At 37.3% G+C, this 23,223-nt stretch overlaps 1 pseudogene; it reads left to right on the top strand.

Moving 5' to 3' along the window:
- The first annotated feature begins 18,174 nt into the window (after positions 1–18,174).
- On the top strand, positions 18,175–19,203 carry LOC130049942 (uncharacterized; annotated as a pseudogene).
- Positions 19,204–23,223: the final 4,020 nt, after the last annotated feature.

Here is a 23,223-nt window from a genome sequence, read left to right as displayed (position 1 = left end):
AAAAATAACACAATTCGCGCCCACGGGAATTCTAACAGAGTGTTGGAAGACCCGATCACTTAACATTACGAGGATATTGCCAATGAAGAACTTAAACATATTTTTTTTAAATTTCAGCTTGAGGGTACTTTTGCGTGAAATCAGAGTTTAACAAAGTAATTTTTGTACGACTGATCACTACATACGAATATGTTTTATAAGTAACTGTGTATGATGTGAAAAGGTCTAGTCTTTGATTTATCGTGAAGAATGATCCTTTAATGTGTCGACAACTCATTCGTTTTACTGCTGTTAATTTGGGAAAAGTTTTGCAATCTTAGATTTAATAACAGTTATTTAAAATTGTTCAGAACCCTAACTTGATTGACAGTACTTCTGACATATGTTTTGGCACTATGATTATGTTTGAAGTTTCTCCTTCACAGCTGATAATATTTTCCTGAAGAGAAAAGTTAGGAAAATCGTCGAATATTTACTCTCTCCAGCAATGTATCTTTCTTTTTGAAGTTTGGGATTTCAGTATATGTACGATAACTCATATTCAACCATCCCATTGAGTGAGTCTGAAACTTACCCGATTTTGAATAATTTCGGATTTTGAAAGAGTGGTTGGAGTTATAGCACAGATGTACAGATCGAATATATATCATTCTTTTAACTGCATTAAGGAAATTTGTGATTTACAATGTTTTGTTCAAGCATCATAAATATCCTAAATGAAAGGTGAATATAACGAACAGTGATCAATCCCAAAGCTCTTGTGAGCAATACAAAATAGAGAATTGAGCAAACACCGAACTCTGGATATACCAGAGGTGGGATCAAATAACTAGGAGGAGTAAACATCTGATGTCGACCGGACACACCCTCCGTGAGGCCTATATCCTGATCAGTAAACGGGTTTATCCGTAGTCAAAATCAGTGTACCAAGTACGGTCTAACAATCGGTATGAAACACGTCAGACAGCATTTGACCCAATGCGAGGTTGAATTGGCAAACTAGATCGTTATAACGACCATAGAATTTGCGAAATTCTGATTTTAAACGAGACTGTTGTAACTCCTGCATCATCAACTTATTTGTTAATAGCCTGCTTCGATTTAAAAACTGACTATAAACAGAACAAGCTCTTGCTTATTGAATCAGTTGAGAGATATAAATAACAGATGTAGGTGATAATGGAATATTGCTACATAGATATGGGATGTTGATGATGGAGAAACTGAATTTATCCTGTTTGTCATATTTCAGTTGTCAGTTTGCCATTAATGTCTATTTCAATAAAATATCTCGGTATGACGCAGAAGTGACTCTGTGGTGTCTTTTATTTCGAGCTCACAGGGACCTATCAAATTAAATTGACGTATGAATGAAAGTTATTATTGTTAATAGACAAAACGTCGTCGATACATCTAAATGTCGAATTAAAGGCCACAGTAAGATATCTTTTTTCTTCTCACGTAGAACTTTTTGAAGAAATTCTGCTTCATATGAATATAGAAACAGATCAGCTAACAAAGGAGCACAATTCGTGCTCATTTCAATTCCGACAGACTGTTGAAAGACCTGATTACCAATGACCACGAAGATATTGTCAATGGGGAACTCTACCATATTTTTATTTCAGTTTCAAAGTACTTGTGTTTGGAATCAGAGCGGTGTTTAACAAAGCAATTTTTTGGATGACTGATCACTAGATCGTCGATCGGTGTGCTTTTGTTTTGATTTCAAAATCTGAGTGTGGTCTGTTATGACGTCACAAATTCTGGAATTCAGGAACGATAATCGGGTAACGATTTCCTGTTCCGAGTACCTTTGTACTTCAATTTCTTCGAGTTAATATCGTTATTAATCTTTAAAAAGCATTTTTATGAAGATTCTATGCAACAAAATTAATAATTATGGAGAGAAAAGGTGTTGTTAAAAACCGTCTCCTATGACCCTTAAGCTTCTTCATCGTCAAATTCCCATATTTATGGAGCGATACTGTATAGTCACCTTTATGTATATACTTTAAACTCATTCAATAGACAAGAGCTTGTTCTGCTCTATGTTTTGTGTTGAAATGGAGGCAGGCTACTGATAAACAAGTTGACGTTACAAGAATTTAAACAGTCTCCTTTAAAGTCAGCATTTTGCAAATTCTACAACCTGTTATTGGGTCAAATGTTGTCTGACATGTTTCATATTAATTGTTACGCCGTTCTTTATATACTAATTTGACTACGAATTACACCGTTCACGGAATCAAGATATAGTGCCCGTGGCGGATGTGACCGGCCAAAAGGGTAAGTTTACTCCTCATAGGCCCTTGATCCTAACTCTTGTATAACTAGGGATCCGTGTTCGTCCAGCTCTTAATTCGTATTCCTTATAGGAGGCCTGAGATAAATCATTGTTCATTATATATACCTTTTAACTCTTCACAATATTCAATTAAAAAACATTGCCATTTTTTATTGGTGCATTTCATATGTTAATGACGGATTTACTTTGCTGTTTGATCAAATAATTATAGAAGCTACCCTGAAATCACAGCAAAATCCTACTTGATTTGATGTGTCCAAAATTGTGGGTGTCCTATGACCTTGATTTAGAATATTTGATCAACCAATCGTGATTTCACTTTTTTGCAAAATATATTATATTTTGAAAAATTGTCTCTGTGTTTTTCAAATAATTAGGGATTGATGCACTTCTACTTAACATTTTCTCTGCCTTTATCATACCTAATGGATTGGTAGATACCGGACATTTTATTTCGTTTGAAAACTGAGAGCATTTAGAGAATCCTATTGCAGCAGTTGTCGCGATACTAGTCTGGTCAAACTGTCACTGTTAGCAGACAAGATTAATGGTTTGTACTGCAGTTGTTAAATACCGGTACACAAAAACGTTTGTAATGTCAGATTCCAGAAAGTAATGGCCTTTGAAAAACAGAAATCTACATGACACTTTCCGATTTTCTTCCGTGACGGCATGTATCAACTTTATAATGAACGTTATGATTATTATGATGTATGTGTGAATTATGAAATGAGGATTTTAATGAGAGAAAAAACTTTATGATGATAATTTATTAAACTAATATTTTCGTTTGATACTTGCAAATCGTATGCATACAAACAACAATTATCATATTTGATTAACTCTCCATTACTCGTCTATATAATCCGACATGCATCTTATCTAATTTCCTAGTCACCAACATAGGATGCAATCTCTTTCCTCAAAGACATTTTTTTCTAGTAGACGTTTCGTTTGAGGAGTTTTTTCTTCATATTTAAAAACACTGCACACTCTTTTATGATCTTTGGTTATGTACATAATTGTGTTCGTGGCATGGCTATTTCAAGAACACCACAAAAAGTATGCTTTTATGAAAACCATTAATTCGCAGGTCGAGATGAGTGAATTGATGCAATATGTATGAGTACCTATCTTGTAAAGTAGAACTGTAGCGAAATGTTAATAAGGAAAATTAAAGATGTAAAGAAAAGAATTTACTTGAGAGATCCACTTTTCACCATTCATGAAGCTAAATTTAAACAAAAACTCACTAAGAGAGGGGATGTAAACAATCATTTGAATTCATCATCTGATTTTTAACATACCTTGCTCGTTTGAACTATAAGAACAAATGATTTCTTTGACATAATTTACTTCGGAAATGCAACGTTACCGTTCAATAATAATGACGTATCTAGAAATAGAAGGATGAAAAGAGTCCCAAATTTCAGTATGCAAGGTGAAGATAACGAACAGTGATCAATCTCATAACTCCCACAAGCAATACAAAATAGATAGCTGGGAAAACAGTATCTAAATTCAGAGATATGTAAGCCCATTTTTGTAAAAGTACACGTCAGAAATATTTTCATATAGACATTAATCATTCGAATCAAATCCTCATGTTAACTATTGAATAATTCATGTTTGTACCTTTCTCAAACATGCGACAAGCAAAACGTTTGACGTTATAAAAGAGAAAACAAAAATGCATTTAGTTTCTGCTATATAAGACCGTTATCCCAGAAGCAAACAGATGTTAGCGCAGCTCTGACTTAGATATTTGCGTGTGTTTGTATTTTGGGATGGACTGGGTGTTCTTAGGTAATGTCTGCACGTGGGATTTCCAAGACCAAACCTATCGAAAATCATTTTAACTGTAAGTCCTCAGTTTTAAATCTACTATCTTATTACTTTATTGATAAAGAACATTGGTGAAGTTATTTCTTTTGATTAAAAAAATAATAGCGTGTCAGAGGTACATTTAACGGAAGCAGTCAGTATAGAAAGAATGTCAGGATAAGGTTTAAATAGTTACAAGGTTATTTGACAAACAAATTGCATATTTGATTCGCTATCTTGGCCACTTTATCTTCAATATTATTAAAATATCTCTTTATTATTCCAGGTGAAGAATTATATCTTGTCTTTTTTCAACATAATTGGGGTTGATGAACCTGATATCCTACCCAGTTTTGTGTCTTTGTCAAAATTAAAAATCGCGGGTTCGAATCTAAACAAACTATCTGGTCAAGATATGTAAAATATTGGGTTTTATTTCGTGTATCAAATTATGTAACCTATGTGAATGGCTAATTCATACGGGTGTCAAAATCAAGACAACGGGACAACGCATTTATTCATTTTATACACTATTATTCAAACATGATAGCATACACCAATTAGAAATTAAAGGTTCAACTAACAATAAAAAAAAAATCATATCCTAAGTTTTCGTAACAGAGAGATGATTAGCATCGATAAAACACAATCCCAAGTTCTCCTTTCACTCGGATTTTCTCTTCTGAGATCAGGGTTTCACTAGCCTAGTACCTGATGCCTTCCGAGCGCAAGCGCGTGCTTGCACTCGGAAGGCATCGGGTACTAGGCTAAGGAATTCCCTACAGCAAAAGATAGATTTCGAATCCTTTTTTTAAGAATATAATTTTCTAAATCTACCACATTTATTACCTTTATTCAAATAAGAATCCACCCAGGATATTCTATACATGTCATGATCCACCGTTACTTCTCCGGTATATCATCCTTGGATGGTGTTAGGATAGAAAAATCCCTCTCGGTTCCGCCCATTCCCTTCTAGTCCATTGGTCAGGAAATCTGTTAGATTTCTTAATTTACTTTTTTGATTTTAAGTAATACCTTAAAAATAGACATTTTGTTTGTCAAATGTCTATTTCCAAGTATATTATATTTGATAAAATCAAAGGTTGGAGAACTTAAGAATAATGTGTTAAACTGTATTGATATGTGTGCTAGCCGTGTAGCCACATGTATAGGTAATATTACCGAAAGCTAGGGCAAGGAAAGTTTCAGAAATGGTGACTATGTTTTGCACAAAATTGAGCATAAATCTTACGAAGAGAGTCATACACCAATTGCAGCACTGAATATAATGAACCAAGCATGCAGTGGTGTCTTAAAGGTGTCAAGCATTTCTGCTTTTTGTGGAATCATTAATTTTCGCGAAGGCTGAGTATTTGTCTATTCCCCACAAAATTCAATGCACAATGCAATATGTAATTCACATGATGCTTATATATACATAAAACTATTTCAATGAAATTTCATTCCAACAAACTGCACAATATTGGCAATCCACAAATATCGGTCCCACCGATAGCGTCAAATTGGCTTCCATGAATTCAGTTCAAATGAGTCCATAGTATACTGATTTCCTGGCATTTACTTCATATTTACATACTCTATATAAGGGTTTCGTCCCTTATAAACTCAAGGACTGTGTAATTCAACCTTGAAATGTTTAATGTTCTAATTCTGCATCTATCAATTCCAATTCTATTGTATTACACCAAGCATCGAAAAAGTGTTCACGGCTCCTAAGAAATGTTGTTGTCCTACATTATATTAACATTAAATATTCATGGAAAGTACGGGAAATCTCTTGAACTTTAGAGTTTATCTCCAAGGAATGTGTTTATCGTATATTCATAGGATTCGTGTGACGCCATACCAGTGTACGGTTATTTACATCTTTGTTGTTTTATCGGGTGATGAAGGGAGAAAGCATCGCAGAAAAAAATCATAACACGAGTTAACGGATCATGCAAATATTTCTGCAATCTATAAAAAAGGGACATTTTATTACTTATTTTAATGCATTGTTTGAAAGTATAAACTAGATTTAAGTACTAAAATACCATATCGTTGACACATTCGTTACTTTAAACGGAAGAGCATATACACCGTTTGATCTTCACAACGCTCCATATTTGGTCATGATTACGCGGGGAGGCGGTACTAAAAAGCAGATCGAGCTAGATTGCAACAAACATGTTATGAAAGCAATGTCAATTTCTAAATACATATAAGAGAAAATGTTCAGTGAGTGTAAATATATGGTGATAATAACTAATGAGAGAATCATCTCAAACATTAAAACAGAGGTATAAGAGTGTTGTATTTGCGCGGACAAGAGTCTCAAGGCCTTGTGTCCCTCAGCATTCACCAAATATAAGTTCTCGTGTACATGTTCACATCCTTTATACATCTGCTATGTGGATTTCAGTTTTCCTTTCTTATATATCATAAGAGGATCTTCGCATTGTTGCCTTTTGGTCATGTATATCCAAAATGTACTCCTGTCAATACCTTATTATATCATCTTGAGAGAATGCATGTTACATGCGTTCAGAAATGTTCCTCTACACACATTAACTTGTTTAAGGTCCGTTACCTCTTGAGCACGGTTTTGAGTTTGGTTTTTTTGTGGAAATATTATGTATTTACAATCACAGTAGTTATAGCAATTGATAAGAAAAGTAGACATACCATAACAGAGAAAGTATAGCGGCATCTTTCTGTCATCACTTGTCATATCGTGATGTTGACTTGTCAAAAATAAAGATAGAAAGTAGGTGTCAGCGAATGACATTAGTATATCCATTAAAAGTAACCATCGTCGCAAGCCACGTATATTGTCTCCGTTTACTCTACGTTAAATGCCGTGGCTGTATGCTTTTTTTTAATCCTCTACTTTATGAGTATTATGTTTGTTAGACAATCGATCGGTAAGCTTCCGCGAATGTTTTATTTATTTATATATTTATTTATTTTTGGTGGAAAGAAAATCATTCAGAGGTTATTGTTTGCTCGTAGCGGAATAATCCGAGGATTGCCGATTGAGGACAAACTGGACACGTTTTAGCTGTTGTAACTAATGGACGCTTCTGAAACACGCCGCTCTCTTTAGACAATTGTCCTATCAAGTTTAGTCGTTAAGATTTCAAACACTTAATTTACCCCGAATTTTCTTCATCAAGTTTGAGAATATGATTATGTTTATCAAAACAGAATTTACAAGCGTAACCATTGCAGTTATTGTGACTTCCAATAGATACTTAAAAACATTACTTGCTTCTGTAAACAGGGATATGCAGCCTTTTTGTCCGTTATTACTTGTAAACAAATAATGCACTCTATAGTTGTGGACGAGCCATTAAAATATCGGACATCTGTTACTGTGACTGTGATTGGTCAAACACATATTGTGTCATTCCATAAATATTCATGAAAACCGAGGTTTTGCTGGTCATGCAGCCATGGTCTGGGGTAGGGTAGGTGCTACCGGACTCCGTAACCGTGGCTAGCAACGATATGAGATAATATGAACGAGAATCTTTCTGACAAGTTGACATAATCATTTGACAAGTTGACACAATTAACTTACAAGTCCATAGCCTTGTCTGAGCAGTCCATATAAATGAAAAGGATTTCGTTTTGTGCATATTCATGTTGAAAGACACCTGCAAATACCGATCATCGATTTCATTGTGGGTTCTTTTTCTATTTTTTGTTTTTTTGTTTTGTTTTGTTTAATGCTATGTTTAGCAGTTTTGTGTATTTGGATGAAAATGCAAAATTCATATCTTTGCGTATAGAGACTTCAAACGTCGTTTTTAAAGTACTAATTTCAAAAAGAGTTTTCTTGGTAACTCTAGACATCAAAGTAATATACTGCATGGTGTAGTTTTTGTTTGTTCGTTTTTCCCCAATGAACCCATGAGTGAGAAAGCAAAACAGAAGTAGGGTGTTATAAAAGATTGTCTGAGAATCAATTGCAAGACTTTCAATCGCAAAACATATAAAATCTTATATGTTTTAATCATTACCTACAAGTTATTGGGTATCGGGTCATAGAATTCATAAAAATGGTGTAGAGTTCGATACTCATTGTATAATTCAAACATTCCTCATGTATTATTTGTCATGTCTATATGAATGTTGTTTTGATTCTCTAAGTTACTTTTAAGAATTTGAAAATTGTTACTGAATTCAGTTACAGGGTATTCAATTGATCAAAATGAAGCACTCTTAAACCTACAAGTATAAATATATTAACTATAAATGCTTGCTTGATTGTTATGCGCATGCATCAGCCATTATTAGGGTTTATGGCTAATGAAGTATTCCAAACAAATAGGGTTCTATACTAATTCATATGTATACAGGGGTTTCTTTGCACCCACTTGTGTTTCTGTCAAAATACCGATGCAGTATCATATTCCTCCTAAAAACGTAGGTTGGGTTGGAGAGATCGTATGGACGCCATGTTTAGTTGTTTAATCATATGCTATGTTTTCTTAATTATATTTTGTGGTTCTGTAGCTATTTGACGTGGTTTCATAATCATGTGACGTGGTTTCATAAGTAGGTGTTGTGGTTATCTAATTATGTACTGTGGTATTATAAGGTGTTGTGGATGCATTATTATATGCTCTGCTTTTTAAAATATCACATGCCGTTGATATTCATTGGCGTGCTGTGATCAATTTATTATATACAGTGTAGTACTGACATTTAGTTAAATGGAGTGGATCTATTATCATGCAAGGTGAAGATAACGAACAGTGATCAATCTCATAACTCCTATAAGCAATATACAAAACAGATAGTTGGGCAAACACGGACTCCTGGACACAACAGAGATGGGATCAGGTGCCTAGGAGTAAGCATCCCCTGTTGACCGGTCACACCCGCCGTGAGACCTAAATCCTTATCAGGTAAACGGAGTTATCCGCAGCCAAATCAGTGTGCCAAGAACAGCTCAACAATCGGTATGAAACACGTCAGACAGCATTTGACCAAATGATAGGTTGTACTGACGAACTAGATCGTTATAACGACCATATAATTTGCGAAATGCTGACTTCAATCGAGACTGTTGCAACCCTTGTATCATCAACTTGTTGTCAGTGGTCTCCGTGGCCTAGTGGTTATAGCATCGCGCTCAAAATCACACGGCATCTCACTTCTGTCGGCACGGATTCGAATCCCGCTCGCGCCGGTAAGTGGGAAAGTTTCTCAGTTTACTTTAGGAAGGTCGGTGGTCTCTTCTCAGGTATATTGTATCTGGGTTCTCTCCTCCACCCCAAAAAAGGCTATGACTATATTTAGAATTTTTCTTTTTATATTTTTCAAAATATTTACAAATTTTTGTTGTTGTATTTTTCATATACCTTTAAAAAGAAGGATAATACACTATTTATGTGATAATGTATTTCTTCTGATTTTCCTTGTTTGTTTTCTAATATATAATATAATTTGTATTTGTATATTTTACAAGCAATGATAGATATTAACAGATTCAAAAATAAGATTTTATCATTCTTTTCGTGATAAAAACCAATCACAATTGTTTTCCATGATATATCGAAATTTACAACTCTTTGAATAGTACCCCAAAATATGAGCAACATTTTTACTTTTCAAAATTAAGTGTTCATTGTTTTCGTGTACACTTTTGCAGTAAATACATAAATCATTGTCTATAATTTATTACGTCTTCAGTATGTTTCCGTTACACAAAAGCTTATTCAACAATCTGTAATTAAATCTGATATATATCTGTCGTTAATGGCTATTATTTTTTTGTTCATAAATAGATTTCCAATCTGTTTTGGGGATTTCAATTTTTTTTCAATAGTAACTTTGATGCTAAGGAAGTTTAAATTTTTGTCGACATAAAATGCTATCAATCAATCCTGCAAAATTTGCACAAAATACATACAGCGGTCCCTGAGGAGTTGTGTCCACAAAGTTTGACAATTAGATTTTGGAACGCAGTTTGCAGTTCACTATTCGCAATGCAATAGTGAACTGCATTCTAGAACGCAGTTCGCAATTCAAATTTCTATATGTATAAAACAACACCACACTGGGATTATAAGGATGGAGTGTCAGTTACCAACCCCAAACACTTTGAAGAAATGGTGATGTTATTCTCTCTAGTTACGGATATTCGCTCCTACAATTTTTATGCATAATGCATTACACTAAGTGAATAAACATCGGGTTCGGAATCATAGAAGACCCCTACCCAGGGGACTGAAACTTTGGCGGAAGGGTATTAGTGTTTCTTTCCCACCACTGTTAAGAAATGGTTATCTTACTCTCTCTAGTTACAGAGATTCGCGCCTCAAAGTTTTATGCATAACGCATTACAGTAAGTGAATAAACATCGGTTCGGAATCATCGAAGACTCCTACCCCAGGGACTGAAATTTTGGCGGAAGGGTATTAGTGGTCCTTTTCCACCACTGTTAAGAAATGGTGATGTTACTCTCTCTAATTACAAAGATCCGCCTCTCAAATTTTTATGCATAACGCATTACAGTAAGTGAATAAACATCGGGTTCGGAATCATCAAAGACCCCTACCCTGGGGACTGAAATTTTGGCGGAAAGGTATTAGTGGTCCTCTTCCACCACTATGAAGAAATGGTCATGTTACTCTCTTTAGTTACGGAGATCCACTCACCGGAGATTTTTAATAACGTAATACTATTAGTGAATAAACATCGGGTTCGAAATTTTTGAAGACCCTACCCCGGAAACTGAAATTTTTAGGGTAGGGTATGAGTGGTCCTCTCCCACCACTGTTAAGAAAAGGTGATACTACTCTCTCTAGTTACGGAGATCCACCCCTCAAATTTTTATGCATAATACTTTACACGAAGTCATATTACACTTAGTGAATAAACATCGGGTTCCGAATCATCGAAGACCCCTTCCCCGGGGACTGCAATTTTGGGGGTAGGGTATTAGTGGTCCTCTCCAACTACTATAAAGAAATGGTGATGTTACTCTCTCTAGTTATGGAGATCCTCTCCTCCGACTTTTTTTAAATACATGTAACGCATTACACTTAGTGAATTAAACATCGGGTTCGGAATTATCGAAGGTCCCTACCCAGGGGATTGAAATTTTGGGGCTAGGGTATTAGTGGTCCTCCCCACCACTATTTGAGAAATAGTGATGTTACTCTCTCTAGTTAAGGAGATCCGCCCCTCCAATGTTTAAGCATAATGTTTTACAGTAGGTGAATAAACATCGCTTTCGTAATCATCGAAGATACCTACCTCGGGGATTGAAATTTTGGTGGAAGGGTATTAGTGGTCTTTTACCACCACTGTTAAGAAATGGTGATGGTACTCTCTCTAGTTACGGAGATCCGCCCCTACAATTTCTATGCATAATGCTTTACACTAAATGATTGAACATCGGGTTCGGAATCATCTAAAACCCCTACCCCGGGGACTGAAATTTTTGTGGTAGGGTATTAGTGGTCCTTTCCCACCACTGTGAAGAAATGGTGATGGTGCTCTCTCTAGTTACGTAGATCTGTCCCTCCGATTTTATGCATAATGCATTACACTAAGTGAATAAAAATGAGGTTCGATATTATGGAAGACCCCTACCCCGGGAACTGACATTTTGGGGGTTTGGTATTAGTTGTCCTTTCCCACTACTGCAAAGAATTGGTGATGGTGCTCTCTTTCTAGATACTGAGATCCGCCCCTCCATTTTTTATCCAGAACCCATTACACTAAGTAAATAAACATCGGGTTCGAAATGATCGAAGACCTCTACCCCAGGTACTGAAATTTTAATGGAAGGGTATAAGGGGTCCTCTCCCACCACGATGAAGAAATGGTGATGGTACTCTCACTAGTTATGGAGATCCGCTCCTCCAACTTTTTAACTCTTCTGTGCCAAAGGCTCAAAGAGCTAATCGTATGGCCATATGTCTGGCGTGCGGTGTGCGTCAACTGTTTGCAAAAGGGGCTATATCTCAAGAAACCGCTTGGCCAATTTTTGTCAAATTTGCCACAGGGTATCCTTGTCCCAAGGGCTTTTATTTGTACAAAAACTAGGGTTATGACTCCTTAACAAGGGGAGATAATTAGGAAAATGCAAACAAAAGTAGTGGTTGCTAAAAAATCTTTTTCTTAAGAACCACTGGGCAAATTTTCTCCAAACTTATGCATAAGGATGAGGATAGGTTGTAGATAAAAAAAAATATTTCACGGCATCATCTTGGGGCAAAAGGTGTGGTCTCAAGGTCACTTTTAAGGTGACCTTAAATTTTGTTTTGTTAAAACTTTGATATTTTGCATAGTGTAAGGACTAGGATCGTCAAATTTTGTCAGTTGATGCATCTTAGGACCTAATATCATGTTGTCTCAAAAGTAGGTCATGGTAACCTGCTTTTAGAATTTGGCACGTAATTATTATTAAATGGATTTTGATGCATATCTTGGACACTTTTGAGCCTATGATTATCAAAAGTTGTCAGTTGATGAATCATTGGACCTTGAACTGCAACATGTAAAAAGTATGTCACCATGACCTACTTTCTGAATGTTATGGCTAATCATTTTTGAATACATTTTAGGCTGTTACTTCAGATACCGAGAGGTTTAGAATCATCAAACCTTGTAAGTTGATGTGTCTAAAAGCCTTAAACCATATTTATAAAAAAGTAGGTCACAGTGACCTACTTTTTGCATTTTGCAGACATCCAAATTTCACATTTTCAATTTTAGATTCATATTTTGGACATTATGAAAGCTAGGATCATCAAACTTTGTCAGTTGATGCATCTTGAGTCTTCACATTTTGTTGACCAAAAAGTAGGTGACCGTGACCTACTTTGGAATTTAACGTTCATATCTTAATATTTCAGATACTATTTGACTTCAATTATCAAACTTTGTCAGTTGATGCTTTGGAGTGTGTCAACCACAAAGTAGGTCACTGTGGCCTTCTTTTAAAATTTGACGGCTATAGTTGAATACTATTTGACTTGTCAGTTGATGCATCTTGATTCTTCAGTGTGTTGACCAAAAGTAGGACAGCTACATTTAAATTTTCAGGTACTATTCGACTTAACATCATCAAACTTTGTTAATTGATGAATCTTAGTGAGAATTTTTGCCTGTTCTACAACGTATCAGAAGAGCGATTTTAGGCCCATGAGCCTCTTCTTTTAATATAGGATTACACTTAGTGAATAAACATCGGGTTCGAAATCATCTAAGACCCCTACCCCAGGGACTGATATATTGGGGTAAGGTGTTAGTCATCCATTGCCACAACTATGAAGAAATGGTGATGGTACTGTCTCTAGTTACTGAGATCCGCTCCTCCAATTTTGTTAATAACGCATTACACTTAATGAATAAACATCGGGTTCGGAATCATCGAAGACCCCTACCCCGGGGACTGAGATTTTGAGGGTGGGGTATTAGTGGTCCTCTCCCACCACTATGAAGAAATGGTGATGTTACTTCCTCTGGTTACGGAGATTCGCTCCTCCAATTTTCAAGATGTTGAATCACACCTAGTGAATAAACATAGCGTTGGGAATCATCAAAGACCCTTACCCCGGGGAATGAGAAGTTGGAGTTAGGATACTACTGTGAAGAAATGGTAATGGTAATTTTTCTTGTTATGGAGATCCCCCTTCAGTTTTTATTAATAACATATTACACGCATAGATCGGAATCATCGAAGACCCCTACTTATGTTTGAAAGGTCCACAAAAGGAGTGTGGAGGCAAGGAAGGGGATCCCTTGGGCTCTCCTTTTTGCCCTTAGTTTTGGACTGAAGGGGTAGCAATTTGGGCCTCGCGAAGGTGTCTCCACTTTTCAGATCTCTTTAATAGTTGAATATGGTGTTCAAACAAAATGAAACTGATACACGGAATACAGCGAAGACAAACTTATGGAACCCTTGAAAGGTTTGGCATATGCCTTTATGGAAATTGAGCTCACCTGAAAGTTCCTAATCTTAAATAATATAGGGTCATAACGAAGGCAAATATCAACTTGGCATATGAAACCTGGACTGTTTTGGTCATAGAGAATTGGGTCTCCTATTTCTCCCCAGAAAGCCCGAACGTCACGGGGACTTTCTCCTCTCCCACGAGTACCAAATTTTAAATCCAGGCGAGCTTTGTGATGATGCAGAGCTCCATCCCCACATAATCTGATCCTCTAGGGGAGCCACATAGGCTTGAAAACTGTATTCCACATTTCTTAGGCGTATATCCACGGGACTGGTGATAAATCCTCTCATCCTTGTGTTTTTGCCAGCCTGCACAATGGTGACAGTCATGTTGATTTATGAGCGACTTGGGATTAAGTTCCTCCTAGACAATGGTGAAAATAACAATGATCTTATTAGCTGTGTTCACTACTGCTTGCAGTTGCATTCCCTGGATTGTCATTTCTACAATGGATCATGTGGTCAGGCGTAATTGCCCAACGGGGGCAAAGAAGCATCTGTAGGGCCCAGAAGCATGCTAACAGGGCATGTTATCCGTCTCCTCCGCTGCTTAGCCAAAAACCATCTCTAACCCATTTTTCTCCTCTGGCTGAGAAATTTTCTGCGTCGCTGCTTCCGGGTATTTCTCAAGTGTCTCATTACCCACGTCCTCCTCCAGAACAGGTGACATCTCCTGATCTGGTTAATACTCCAGGTCCCTTTCTCCAAACCCTTTCAGCTCTGGCACTGCAATATCCTAAGGGAATTCGAACCTGTCTAGGACACATGCCTCATCCATGGAGAAGGCTTCAAGCTTGTCTTCCCACCCGATGATTTAGTATCCAGATTCTTCCTTCTCCTCTGGTGCCTCCTCGGATCCTGCTGCTCTTTAAATGACGCACACAATTGGGTGCATGGTTGTCCCTTTTCCCCGATGACTCATGCAATGAGCTTTTTTTTGCTTTGCCAGTGTCCAATACCAATATCGTGGGCCTTTGCGAAGAGCGCTCCGATATCGGCATCCATACACCCCAGTGGATAGACCCCTCTTTAGCCAATGGTGGATGGATCGTCGTTCCCTGCCTCGGCATTTTCCCTAGGCTTCACCGTTGCCTTCTAGGTGCATCCTTCCAATTGAGCTACGGTCAGCCCCTCTTGAAATAGACAGCAGCCCCACACTTGAAACACCCCGGGGTTTCTGTTCATACCCTGCAGTGATGAATGGTACATCTGGGGGAAGGATTCTGCCTCGGAGTCCCTTCTCCAGTTCCTCATTTCTCAGACATGTCCCGTAAATCCTTCAATGACGTCGTTCCCACCGGTTGCTGGACCTCCTCGTGGACTACCATCCTGATTTTCTTCATGGGCTTAAATTGACTTGGTTTAATTGGAATGCTGGTAGTACTGCATCCTGTCCATACATACAGCTTCCTTTACAGTCTTAGATATACCATCCAGGGCGTACAAAACTGCATCTCGATCCTCGACTATAAAACAGCCGAACAATGAAATGTGAATGCACATCAGGCACAAATGGAAAAAAAAAACATGTATCGCTAAGGTGAGGACCCGGTCCGCCCAGTGGTTCAGCGATTCTCCCACACTGAGAAACTGACTGGAAATTCATCTGATGTATGCACTGACGATTTGAGGCGCTTCTCGAAACGTCTCAAGATCTCAGCCAATGAGGGGTTATCGTCCATCTCTAACAACAAGGTGTAATAGTCGCTCGAAGTGTCATTTAAGGAGAAGTAGAATTGGTTGTGATGCTCCATCTCTTTCAATTGTTGATTGCAACCTACATGTAGCTGAACAATCTTGTGGAAGGATTTCCAAGTATATTTGCCATCATACCGCAGATCCGTGTACCTAGGCGAGTTTCTACCTTTGCCAATCGCATGTTCCCCTGCATAAGAGTACCAGGGACATGGACGGGGGTGTGTTGTACTTGGGATAGCCCCCGGGCGGAACGCCTAGAGAAACCTGGGTACTGTGAAGGGTGACATCCAGTGTTTTTACATTAATTATGGCAGATCTAACTGTAGTAGCGTTGATTGGACATTCATACATCAGAAGACTTGACACGTTTTTAAAAGTTAATTTGGGTTATGTAAATCTTTGTTTAGACCAAAGTCGATTCTCTGTAACGATTCGTGGTCAAGGAGGATTAACAGTGAGAGGCTTAGCGACATCTAAATCACTGTGCACATTTTCCCGAGCCCCAGACATTTGTTTTTTGCAAATCGCGGGTAACGATGTTTTACTACATTCACCTGCAAGGATTGTAAGAGACATCATTTCTCTTACGGACTTTCTGATTCATGGTACGGGAATTAAACACATGATTGTAGGTCAACGTATTCGTCGTGACCCCAAGAAATCAGCGCCTGGATACAATGACGCGGTCGTTGAAATAAACCTGATCCTGGACTGCGTGTGTATCCTTACCAAATGTGACATTTTGGAAACACAGGGGATTGAGATAACGTCCAGTACGTTGGGCCCGATGGAGTACATCTGTCTACAAAATCGTTAAACAATGAGCCAGTACCTATGGTCAAATACCTGAACAGCATTAAGTATGCGGTGATCAACACTTGCAGGCGACTGAGACCAGTATATAAATGAATTAATTAGTTTATGTTGAAGTATGATATCGTCTTGCATCGCATCTAGCTCTTAAGTTTACAAATTGCAAGACAAGTTTATAGTTTTTAAGAACATTTAGGTTTTGATATAGATAATGTTAATGTCATGGGTCAATGACAATACAAACACTTAAAATATTATATATGAAGTTGGCTCTCGAAATACATTTAGAATAGGATTTCTAAGTAATCGATGCTATTTGTCCAAGATGTTTGTTCATAATGTACAGGTGCACGATCTCTAAGTAATTCATGTTGCTCTTTTAAAGATATTGGTTTGCTATGTGAACTGCCAGTACATGATCTCTAAGTAATTCATGTTACTGTTTACAAGATGTTAGTTCACTATGTCTCAGTACATGATCTCTAAGTAATTCATGTTACTGTTTACAAGATGTTAGTTCACTATGCCTCAGTACATGATCTCTAAGTAATTCATGTTACTATTTCTAATATGCTAGTCCGCTAGTTGCCAGTACATGATCTCTAAGTATTTCTTGTAACTGTTTCTAAGAAAGTGATTTACTATGTGGTCTGACAACACATGATATAAGTAAGTACTGTTTCCAATATGTTAGTATACTATGTCTTGGTACATGATCTATACGTAATTCATACTACTGTGTCTAAGATTAGTTCACTATGTCTCAGTACTTAATCTCAAGTTATTCCTATTACTGATTAAATGAAAAATGGTTTACTATGTGATCGGACAGTATATAATCTCTACATTCTACATTCATGTTACTGTTTCCAAGACGCGAGTTCACTAGGTACCAGCATATGCTATTTTAGTAATTGGGGTTACTGTTTCTAAGTAATTGGTTACTTTGTGGACTGCCAATACGAGGTGTTTTAGTAATTACAGGCATCGGTTCTAAAATGTTAGTTCATTATGTACCAGAACCGCCGCAGTGGCCGAAAGGTAGAGCGTTCGCCCCGCATGCGGATGGCCGGGGTTCGAATCCTGGCCGCAACAGACCTTAGTCGTTAAAATATGTAGTGGCAGTTCCATCGCCAAACTCTCAGCATCAGGTGTGAATGTCACGGGTCCTTGGAGATGACCTTAAAAACGGATGATCCGTGGCACAGTAGGTGTGGCACGCTAAAGAACCCTCACTGCTCAATGGCTGTAAGTGCCGAGCTTAGGCCTAAATTTGAAGCCTTTCACCGGTCTTGGTGACGTTTCCATATGAGTGAAAAATTCTCTAGCGAGACGTTAAGCAAGATACAATCAATCAAGTAATAAGTAATTCATGTTACTGTTATAGATATAGTTTACGCTATTATTTTTCAGAGCAACTGAATTTGCCAAAAGCTTTAGGTTGGGAAATATCATGTAATTGTAGCAGGGGTTATTCTCCTTATAATGTTGAATTCATACATACATTGTAACTATAATAATAATTGGATTTTCCTCAGTTGTAACCATGCCGAGGAAGCGGGCAGCCGCAAACGAGTCTGCAAAAAAATAAAAAAAGAACGAAAATTGATAACCAGTCGGCGAAAGCAGTCAATAAACCACTAAACATCGATTACGAGAAATTAGCTGCAGAGATTTTGAAACACCAAAATGACAGCAAGAATCAAAACCATGTAGAAACGGAGGAATCAACAGAGTCAATTGTAGCTCAGTCCTCTGGCACTGTGGATCAGCCGAATAGTCCTGACACTAGCAATAACATCTCTACTTTAATTAACCAAATATTTAATACAGGTGAGTCAGTAAAACCCAAGGTTTCACATATCACCTATCTCTCTTTCTGATGGGATCCCTCTTGGTGCAGTGGTAGCATAACACACAAAACAGAAAATCTGGGATAACCAGTACATAGATTTACATGTGTTGCTGCAGCAGTGTGAGGATCCTGTCTCGTTGAATACTACTGCTGGGTCTGTGACAATTCAGCAGCAGGGGTCGACAAAACCCAAAACATCACTGACTATTAATCACTGGACAGACGCTTTTTTTTTTATTTCCATAGCATTATATCTTGAAAAAGCCCCAAAACCAAGCACTGCATTTGTTAAAATATTGCTTCTTTATCAGGGAAATGCACAAAATGTTAGGGGAGGGAGCTTGGAGAATTTACGATGAAAATTTTCGACAATTGAAAGAAACAGTAGATGTGCCATGGCAAAAGCCGATCGAAGAACTCAGAGTGAAAGCTGTCACTGGTGCATATATATCCCGTCCAGCCCAACAGCCCTTTCGGAAAGGGTCAAGCAGAGCGTAAATGTGTTTCTGCTCTGCCTTTAATAATAGAGAACAGTGTCAAAATGGCCCATGCCTTTACTCACAAACATGTCATGAAAACCATTCAAGAACCAATTGTAGAGGAAATAAGAAAAAGCAATCCTCAAATATAAAATCAAGAGCATCAACAGCCTCAAGGAGGATTTCTGCTCCCAACACCAATTATGCCAGACAAGCTAAATTACTTTATGGTCCAATATGATAGAACTCTTTCAGATTACTTAGTCCAAGGGTTTAAAAAGAGTTTTCGGTTGGGCTGTGTTGCTGGCCCACATCTGTCTCATATATCAAAAAATCACAAATCAACAGCAGATCACCCCAGTATCATCAACGATTATGTTCAAACTGGATTTTAAAAAGGTAGAATAGCTGGGCCATTTGATGAACCCCTTTAGAACATTTCACTGTGTCACCTTAGGATTAGTGCCAAAAAGTTCTTCCGAAAACTTTAGAATTATCCACGACCTTTCTTTCCCTAAAAATCAGTCTGCGGATGCCAACATTCCAAAGTAATTTTCGGTGGTTCACTATGAATCAATTGACAATTTTGTTTATTTAGTTCAGAAATTTGGTCAATATAATTTAATGGCAACATCTGACATTGCAGATGCCTTTAGAATATTTCCAATTCATCCACTAGACTATCACCTTTTAGGCTTAGTTGGCGAGTATCATTTTTATTATGATATGCGTTTACCAATGGGAGCAAGTAGCAGTTATCAATTTTTTTTAAGCACTTACCTGTGCGTTACAGTGGAAAACGTTTTCAAGGCAGCAGGTATCTCTCATATCCTGGATATTTTTTTCTTTATAGGCCCACCGAACTCGTTACAATGTAGAGATGATCTAACAAGTTTCTTATTTCTATGCAAACAAGCGGGTATCCCGATAAAGATGCAAATAACACAACCCCCTACAACAAAGTTAGCTATCTATGGGATTGAGGTAGATACTGACGTGATGGAATGTAGGTTACCAAAACGCTTAATCAACTGAAAAAATGTAAAAAAAAAAGAAAAAAAAAAGGTCTCATTAAAAGAATAACAATCAGTCATAGATCGCTTCCATTTTGCATGTGGGGTTGTAATATCATGCAGAGCTTTTTTTTTCGGCGTTTAATTAATCTCACCTGTGGTTTAGATGATTCTACAAGGTATATTAAGTTAGATATGGAAGCTAGAGTTGACTCAGCTACCTGGTCAGATTTCATTCAACACTTTAATGACAAGTCAGTTTTCTTAGATAAAGAATGGGTGTCTTCGGATCATTTAAATTTGCAAACATGTGCATCACGGTCACAATGTTATGCAGCAGTGCTAGGTTCTAAACGGTTTGCAAATAAGTGGTCAGATGCTCTTGTGAAATATCAGATATGTATCAAAGAACGTTTCCTAATTGTAATTGCTTTAGAAATATGGTGTCAGGAACTTTGGAACAAAAAAATTCTATTTCTATCTGACAATATGGCGGTAGTGGATGTTATCAATAAGCAGTCAGCAAAAGAACATAATCTTATGGAATTGTTACGACGGCTTGTGCTAGTGTCGATGCAATACAATATTCATTGCAGAGCTAAACATGTTTCAGGAAAATCTAATGCACTGGCTGACAGGCTCTCTCGTTTAAATTTTCAGGAAGCTTTCAGGGAAGCTCCATACTTGGCCAAACAACCAACACACGTTCCATGCCAGCTTTTGCACATTTGACACCGATGGCATGCAACTTAATACAAGCCTCTCTGAACCCTACTACAAAAATCTACATACATGGGATAAGTTGTGTCATTGGCCAGCATCAAAGCTTACTCTCCCATTACAAATCCTACAATTCGAAAGTTTTTGGCTCACCTATATGAAAACAATTATTCGGCAAGCACGTTAGCATCACAGGTTTCCGCTATTTCATTTCTTCATCAAATTTTAAACTTGCCAGACCCATCCCAAAATTTTCTAATACAAAAATTGTTAAAAGACTGTCAAAAATCATGTCATTGGGGCATACTGGCGACTCCCAATAACAGGGAAATTCTCATGCAACTCATCAATACCATACATCATACATGCTCCAAATTTCTTGTTTTATTGAAAGCATTGTTTCTCACTGCCTTTTTGGATTTTTCAGACTAGGGGGATTAGTTACCAAGTCAAAACAGGCTATAGTTCAAGTAATACAGGTCAGACGTCCATTTTGAAGCAAAAGAAGGGAAGTTAAGCAGTGTAAGCTTAATTCTAAGTCATGTAAAAACTATGCAAGCTGACCAATCAATTACTATTTGCTTAGAGGTCCAGCCTGACAATGAATTCTGTCCAGGTTTTGCTCTCTTTTACTATGTGCATGAATTCAAACATTCAAGTGGTCCCCTTTTTCAGTTTATTAACGGGGTTCCAGTTTCACATTCATTTGTTTCAAAACAAAAGCAAAAAACTGGACAGAATCCCTTGTCATGCTGAACCTCTAAGCAAATAGTAATTGATTGATCAAAACAATTAGATCAAAACAATTAGCAAATAGTAATTGATTGATCAAAACCATTAGAGGCAGCTATTTCATTCATGGATTTGAATCCAAAATTGTACAACGGTCACATGCAGCTAGGTGAGGTTTTTCTGAAAATGCGATACAGCGAATGGGTCGATGGGTTAGGGTTAGGGTCGATGGAAGTCCGATGCTGTTAAGAAATATATAAGGACGAGTTCTTTTACTCTTTCAATCTAATGAGTCAGATTATTTCTGTCACATTCCCCTGTAGGTGTCATTAGATCACTCAACATTCGATGGGTCAGATAATGTCTGCCATTCTCCCAGAGACCGTCTTCAGATCAAAATTAGATGGGTCAGATTATGTCTGCCATCATTCTATGACTCTTAGTCTATGTAAGTTATTAGCAATGAGTAGGCCAGATTATGTCTGCTACTTTCTCCTACACCTGTGCTGCTGGTATACATGTACTCCTGTATGTGCTAAATAGGTTACCCTGATGTACTCCAGGACATAGAGTCAGGGGTTTTGCGGGCTATTTGTAATTGTATAAGTATTATATTGTGTTATGTATTATTTAATCTGCTTTTCTCAAGATTTTCTGATATCAGAGAGGATTTTCTTTCCTCTGGCATGTTTATATGTTGTTTCCCTTGGGTGGCGGTCAATCCAATGTTTATTGGATGTTGTTGGCGTATTGTTTGTTGCCACCTTATTTTTAATCATAGTGATTATAATTATCACACTATATCTTAACATGTAACTTTGGGAGATCCTAAACCAAGTCTATGTACAATTTGATAAGAAAGTAGGATCTCCCTAATTGTTTATCTTGATATTTTCTTGTCATTAATGAATGACAGTTTTACAACTACAATAATTACTTGTTTGTTGAGATGAAAAATAACTAGCTGCGGGAAACATGTTTTAACTTCTAGATTTATCATATACATGTACAAGGTTTTTTTTTATAAACATAGAAATTTCTTGGAAAATAACCTCTGCATCAGCGGCCATGAATGCCCAGTCAGATTAAAACCACCCACCTCCTTTTCATCGTGCACTAAATCCACCCCTTCTAACACTCGCGCGTCAGGTAAGGAGAGAGAGAAAAGGGGGGTAATCAGACTGATTGATGCCGAGCCAGGACAGATTAATTGATGTCAGATATATTCAGCTCTTAATAAACAATTGGGTGTTATACACTTGGTTTAGCTATCATAAAATGTGAATGTTTTCTTTCATGAAACGACAAATTAGGGCATCAAATAGCGGTTAATTAATCGTGGATTGTTCATAACATAACAAAACAGCAAACGTATTTTTTTCTAATCGGCCTATGTGGCTACATCAACTTACATGTTTATACTGAATGCATGATCGTCTGGGTCATCCTACAACATGATATCCAGGGCATCTCTTCATTTGACATCAGGTATTTTTGAAGATGTAACACACAAGCGTTCGCCGCGCCGTGTTGTTTTCGTTGAAACGGAAACACGTGTGTGACTCCCTAGCGCAAACATCCGTGCATCAAAGGACCCCATTAGAAATAAGCTTTCGAGCTTTTATGGGTTATCCTTGGTATTTATGTATGTATGTTTGTATGTATGTGTATACCGAATAAATATTTTTTTTTTATTTGTGTTGCCCGTGCACAATTTCAGAAAACCCCGAGGCCGCGATGCGGATCACAGAAAAAAGTATATAATGCGGACTTGTCTATTTTGTTTTCTTTGTTTG

Source organism: Ostrea edulis, chromosome 9, assembly GCF_947568905.1.
Source record: "Ostrea edulis chromosome 9, xbOstEdul1.1, whole genome shotgun sequence".
Lineage (NCBI taxonomy): Eukaryota > Metazoa > Mollusca > Bivalvia > Ostreida > Ostreidae > Ostrea > Ostrea edulis.
Note: the sequence above shows the minus strand (reverse complement) of the source record. Positions and strands in the feature narration are given on the sequence as shown.